This window comes from Equus asinus, chromosome 3 (assembly GCF_041296235.1).
Source record: "Equus asinus isolate D_3611 breed Donkey chromosome 3, EquAss-T2T_v2, whole genome shotgun sequence".
In the NCBI taxonomy this organism is placed as follows: domain Eukaryota; kingdom Metazoa; phylum Chordata; class Mammalia; order Perissodactyla; family Equidae; genus Equus; species Equus asinus.
Genome location: NC_091792.1, coordinates 73,101,264 through 73,108,286, shown reverse-complemented (window position 1 = coordinate 73,108,286; position 7,023 = coordinate 73,101,264). Strand labels below are relative to the sequence as shown.

The 7,023-nt window shown below is 41.1% G+C and overlaps 1 long non-coding RNA gene across 1 annotated transcript in view; it reads left to right on the top strand.

The window, feature by feature from the left end:
• Nucleotides 1-221: 221 nt before the first annotated feature.
• LOC139044811 (uncharacterized) overlaps nt 222-7,023 on the top strand; it is a 30,406-nt gene continuing 23,604 nt past the window's right edge. The window contains exon 1 of the long non-coding RNA XR_011502072.1: nt 222-437. This is a non-coding gene — a long non-coding RNA (uncharacterized lncRNA). The remainder of the gene's footprint in view (nt 438-7,023) is intronic.

The window sequence follows — 7,023 nt, the reverse complement described above, 5'->3', positions numbered from 1 at the left end:
GGGGACTCGCCCGGGGCCCCGCCCTCAGAGCTCACACCCGCCCTGCGCTCTCGCCCCGGGGCCGCCCCGCCGACCCTCCCGCGCGGCTCTGCGCGCACAGGCCGGACGCTCGGAGCCGGCGCCGGGCTGCCCTGCTCGGCCTCCTGGGCGCAGCGGCGCCTCTGGACCGAGCACGCGCACCAGCGGCCTCCTCGCAGGCTCCGTGCCCGCGCATGCGCCCTCGCGTCGCGCTCCTGGCGGAGAGACCTGCGCTCGGGGCCGGGTTCCGGGCGGTTCTCGCGCTGCCATTCTCGCGGGACTTCCGCGCTTCGGCGGCCTTTCTGACTAGCCGCGGCGCCCAGAGATGTTCAGGTTGGAGCGACACTTCCCAGAGGGCAGCTGTGACTCCAGATCTTTGGCTTCCATTCCGTGTTCGCGCGGTTCTCCCTCTTTGCAGGGTGAGTGGAGCTCATTTGTGGATGTGTTAGCACAGGATGCGGGAATCCTGTGGAGCGAGTCAATTCGGAGCCCGACGTGAACCAGGTGGGGTGGCAGTGGAAGCGCTCACAGCGTGGAGGCCGGTAGTAGGGACGCCAGTCCTCACGGGACTCTCGGGCCTGAACGGCAGAGGACGATGGGTGTCTGTGGGGACAGACGGGCAGCGTGTGGCGGGGTGTGTGTGTGAGAGAGACGCGAGTGAGCGGTGGGATGCGCCTCCCTGCCGTGGGTGTGGCTGCGAGGCTGTGCCAGGTGCGTGGCTGTGCTGGGGTTACGGGGATTTGGTTGCATGTCCTTCACCTGTGCGGGTGTGATGGCTGTGGCTCTGTGGCGTCGCTGTCTGGTGGCTCTGGGTTCCCTGGCGCTTCCTCCTCTTCTCTTCTCACAGCTACTTGGCTGCAACAGGGAAGTAGGATATTGAGCCCTAAAGGAAGATTTCCAGCCAGGGGGCACCGAGGTTAGTTTGGGAAAGCCTGGAAAGTTCTCTGCTTGGGAGCTCTGAGGGGCAGCTACTGTCTCAGAGCCTCGGGGTACCCAGAGCTCGGACCCCAGGAACGTGCTGTAAACCTATTCCGGTGGTCCAGGCTCTGTCCTCTTTTCCATCTGTTTATGTGTATGAGCAGGGCGGGTGTGGACCTGGAGAGTGTCCTACATGTAAGGAAGTCATTCTGTGCCCCAAGAACAGCCTGGTGCCTCCTGACTTCCTCCTCAGTCCTGCCATCCCCAAAAGAAGAACCTTGATGAGGGGAAAAAAATTGTTTTACATGCAAAAATCAACGTTGAGGATGGTTGATTTTCTTTCATAAAATCATTGATTTTAAATTATTGATATAAGAAAAATTTAACAAAACTTTGCAATAATATCTGACTTTTAGTTGTCTTCCCAAAAACGTCCAAATACTGATTGAAATACAAGAAAATAAGGAATCATTTATTTACCCACATGCCTTTTGTTGCTGCTTAAGGGCACTGTCAGTCTTACTAATGTTCTAAATTTATGAGACTCTTGATCACATCGGATTTTTTGGGCAGGTTATGATTCATAAATGTCTCTTGTTTCTGCTGCATTTCGGCGGGAGGGAAATTTCCTCCTCCGCTTTTCTAGAAGGTCTTGATTTATGAATTATAAATGCATTCTGAAGTAAAAGTCCTATTCCCCCCCCCTTTTTTTTTGTGAGCATTATCAGAGCAGGGCTGATAAGCAGAATTTTACTCTAAAAAGGAAAATTTTTTCTTTTAGTTAGGGGACATGCAATGTTCTTCAATAAAAATAGCTAACATATTTATATAGGATTACAACGTATTATTAAGTTTTTATGGAGATTATATTTCTCTAAGATATTCATGCTTAGTAAGTGATCTTCATACTCTTGGTTTTACCGATGAAAAACGCAAGACACTAAAATGTCATGAACTCTAAGAGCAGTTACGTTTAGAAAATCTGAGAACAGAATCTATGTCTTAAGTTTCAACTGGATACCATTCCCCAGTTATGAGTGCGTATTTTACACTGGGACCAGTATCGTCCTGATTAATAATCCTGTACCTGCCATCACATTGCAGGACCAAATTAATTAACCTGCTCCCTCTTATATTTTTGTGTTTCTAGTTTCGGCTGTCAAAAACTACGTATTGAAGATACTCGTATCTCTTCTAGCCCAGTCTCTTCTAGCCAGTGTTTACGTATTCACTGACCAGATTATTCTCTCCTATGTGCTCAACTTAGTAATATTAAGAGCTATAATGGAGAAAGGAAGAAATTAAGTCCTGTAAAGAAATGATTTGAGCTTCCCGTGTCAGGACTGTAGTTGCATGAGAGATGGAGATCCCATTTGGCCAAGCAGGGAAAGACTGACATTCTCACAGACGTGAGTTTTCTATTTACATGTGATAAAGCCCATCAATGAACGGTCTCTGGAGGCTGAGATCCAATGCTCTGTGAGGTTTTTGGAATTGAATAGCAATATGAATTAGTGCTTGTAATATATGGATCATGGTTCTTGGTAAGGAATTTCTGAATGATATGTACAATGAATATTTTATTATTGACTAGGATGTGCTGAAATTGAATGACCTTGGTATAATTCTGCATCATCATACATCAAGTATTCTCTAAATCTGGAACCGCAAAAGTGTTCAGTGAGGGGTTGTTAATGGCCATAAAAGAGAATAAAAACATGAGCTGTTGAAGTTATCAGAGATGAAGAACAGAAAAGACCTTAGATATGTTGTCCAACCTTGTGTATACAAACCTAGTCATCTGGAGATGATTACATCTATTATAACTGTAAGTTTGAGTGCTATGCAGCCATTCAAAATATTTGTTAAAATAATAAAAGGATGTGGCATAGGATTTAACATAAAGAACTTGAGGATTCAAGACATCCCTTAGTTTATCAAACCCTCTTATTTTTCTATCCCTTGTGACAATGTCTTTCTTTAATTTGGAGTGTTTAGCTCATTTACATTTAATGTAATCATTGATACAGTTAGATTAAGGTCATCCATTTTATTATTTTCTGTCTTTTCCATCTGGCTTTTGTTCCCATATTTCTCCATTTTGTCTTCTTGGGTTAATTAAGTATTTATTTAAAATTCCATGTTAATTTGCTTCTTTGCTATACTTTGTGATCATTTTTAGTGGTCACTGTCTCTATTATAATATATATTCTTAACTATTCAGAATCTACTTAGAGTTAATATTGAACTCTGCTCTTACTCGTCAAGTGTAAGAACCTTGCAATTTATAGCTCCATCTTCTAGATTGCAGCTGTTGTATATATTACATCTATCTTTATATAAAACTATAATACCATGTTTTAATAACATCTGTATTGATATAGTACACAGCACATATTTAAAGTATACACTTGGATTCATTTATTTAAAACTTTGATATAATAGACCTATAACATTATATTAGTTTCAGGTGTACAACATAATGATTCAATATTTGTATATATTGAGAACTGATCCCACTAAGTCTAATAAATATTCATCGCCACATATACTTACAAATGGATTAATTTTGAAATGTGTATACATCCATGAAACCATGACTACAGTCAAGATAATGAACAAATCCATCACTCCCAAAGCCTTTGTAATCCCTCCCACCTCCCAGCCTCCTCCCTCTCTGCCTCCAGACAACCACTGATCTGCTTTCTGGGACCATAAATTAGTTTGCAATTTCTAGAAATGTATATAAATGTAATCAAACAGTATGTTTTCTTTTTTCTCTTGTTTCTTCCACTCAGCATAATTACTTTGAGATTCATCCATGTTGTTTCATGTATCAGTTCAATCCAATATATAGCTGAGTAGTATTCCATTATATGGATGTATTATAATTCATTTATCCTTTCTCCTCTCAACAGACATTTGAGTTGTTCCAGTTTGGGGCTATTATGAATAAAGCTGCTATAAACATTTCTGTGAGAGTATCTGAATGGGTCTAAGTTTTTATTTCTCTTTGGTATATACCTAGGTGTAAAATTGTTAGGAAGTAAGGTAGTTGTATGTTTGACTTTAGGATGAATTGACAAGCTGTTTTCCAATTTTTAAAACTGTTTTATATTCCCACTATTAATTTATGACTGCTCCATTGACCCCACATCTTTATCATCCTTCTTATTATCAGACTTTTGAATTTTAGCCATTCCCTCTCAACCCATTTTTAACCTGAATGTCACAGATTTTGACATGTTCTATCTTCATTATAATTCAGGTCAACATATTTTAAGTTCCATTTGAAATTTCTTCTTTGACTCATGGGTTATATACATATGTATTGTCTAATTTCCAAACATTTCCCAGATATTTCTGTTACTGATTTTAATAATTCCACTTTGGTCTAAGAATACACTCTGTGTGATTGGATATTTCTAATTTATGAGACTAGAGTTTTGTTTCCCAGCCTATGGTCTAACCTGGTGAGTATTCCTCATGTGCTTAAGAGAACAGGTGTTCTGTTGTTGTTGGGTGGAGTTTTCTATAATTGATATTAAGTCTATTTGTTTGGTAGTGTTTTCTTCTTTGCTATTACTGATTTGCTATTTACTAAGAGAAGTGTGTTGAAGCATCTTTACCATTTTATTTTTTTCCTATTACTTTTCACTTCTGTTTGTTTCCTATGCTTTGAAGCTATGATTATGTACATTCACACTTGTGAATGTGGGCTTGAGGAATTGGATACTTTTTCATTATGAAATGGCTTTCTGACCCTGGTAATATTCCTTGTTCTGAAGTCTCCTTTGTCTGGTATCATCACAGCCACTACAGCTTTCTTTGGATTAGTGTTTCCATGATATTCTCTGTCTATCCTTTTACTTTTGAACTATTTTTCTTTAAAATGTATATATTGTGTAAATGTGTATATATATTAAAATGTGTAGTATTGTCCTTTCTTTCTTAAACCCAGTCTGACAATCTCTAAATGTAATCATTAGACAATTTACAATTGATGTAATTATCTATATCAGCAGTTCTAAAACTAACATGTATAAGAGTCACCTGCAGAGCTTGTTAAACCATACTTTTCTGGACCCATCACCAGTATGTTCAGTGGAGCCCATGAATCTGCAGTGCTATCAAGCTCATAGCTCATTCTAATGCTGGTCCAATAACCACATATCTATGCATTTATGTCTCTATGTACCACTCATGCCTTTTTTCCTGTCTGCCTATCTGCTGCTTGTTTCCTTTTCCCACTTTCTTGCCTTGTCTTAAATTGAACTTTTTCTTTTGTATTTCCACTTTGATTTATCAGATATACTGCTTTATTTTATTTTTTGCGATTATTCTATGGTTTCCAGTATTTACCCCAGTCCATCCTCAAATACCGTTATACTACCTAGCATATAAGGTAAGAATGTTCAACAGTATATTTACCTTTGCCTGCCTATCCTTTGGATTATTTTCATCATACAGCTCACTTCTGCCTATAATGTACATCATACAATGCATCATTATTATTTTTGCTTGATGCGTTTAGTCCTTTTTTAAAGAAATTTTAAAAGTTCTTTCTTCCATCACTTCCCCTCCAAAATTCTTACACCTGGCAGACACAAACTAAGGAGATCTCTCAGAGCTTCTTTTTATCTATTAATTTAAACCAAGGGGTAAGAGAATTTGATTGGAATACAGCCACACCCATTCATTTAGATATTGTCAATGGCTGCTTTCCAGCTACAACAGCAGAGTTGAGTAACTACAAAAATATTTATTATCTGGCCCTTTAGGAAAAAAGTTGCTGATCCTCAGTTAACGGCTGTAGAGGAATTCCTGAATGAATGTCACTCAGGGGGATGCACTGCAGTGGTGCTCGAGGCTCTCTGCCCTGGGCTTCTTCCCTCCCCCTTGACTTTCACTCATCAAGTGGACACAAAGTAGAGAGCAGCCTTTGGTCTTCCTAAATATACATTAGTGACAAGGTAGCTGGCATATTTAGGGGATTAAGAATTCTTTAATAACCAGACACCAAGTAGCCAGACAGCTGAGGAGGACAGTGCAATAAAACCGCATAGAACAATGAATAAAACCGCATATAACACTTGAGGCAGAGTATAACATGCTTGGCCATGGCATATTATTCTCTTGAAAAACTGCTCAGTGTTTTTCTTGTGAATATTTTATTCAGAAGTTTTGTACAAGTATTCAAAATTGATGTTAATATTGACTTCATATATTAATACTCAAAATTAAGAATTTAATAGTCTTAAATTTTTGTTATCACCATTACATGTTCATTAAAAGTTAGAGGGGCAGGCCTGGTGGTTAAGCTCGCCTGGTCCACTTTTGTGGCCCAGAATTCGCAGGTTCAGATCCTGGGTATGGACCTATGCACTGCTCATCACAACATGCTGTGGTGGGCATCCCACATACAAAATAGAGGAGGATTGGCACAGGTATTCGCTCAGCGACAAACTTCCTCAAGCAGAAAGAGGAAGACTGGCAACAGATGATGGCTCAGGGCCAATCTTCCTCACCAAAAAATAAAAAAAAATCAGGTTCTGTCCCTCTTATGGGATCTCAGCTGCTGAGTCTCAGCTCAGGCCGCTCGAGGCCAGGGTTCCACCTGGAGCCCTCCCTGTGCCGCGTGCGTGACCATGCGCATGCGCGCGTGGGTGGTGCTGAGGCGGGTGGCGTGGCCGTTGCCAAGGCGATGGCGCACGGAGCACAAACTCCCCGCCTGGCCTCTTCTCCATCCACGCTCAGGGACGGTTGCCTGGAATGCCGACAGCTCTCCGGAGGGGAATGACCCAGATCCGCTGCAGCTGTTTCCTTGCAGCTCCAAACGGGGTGGACTCGTTTAATAAATAGAAGAATGTTTTAATCAAGTCACAAGATGGGACGTATAAACTTTATTATTGATCCCGTGTCCATAAAAGCTTCCTCAATAAACCAAATCTGCTTGCCTCTCGCGGGTTTCCAGGAGGGAGTTCAATCTGTCTCTCACTTTATATCGCTTTTTTTTTCCTACTTTTTTTATGGCTTCATAATCCAGGGCGTCTTTGTAGCCACAAATTGAATAGCACAATTGTTTCT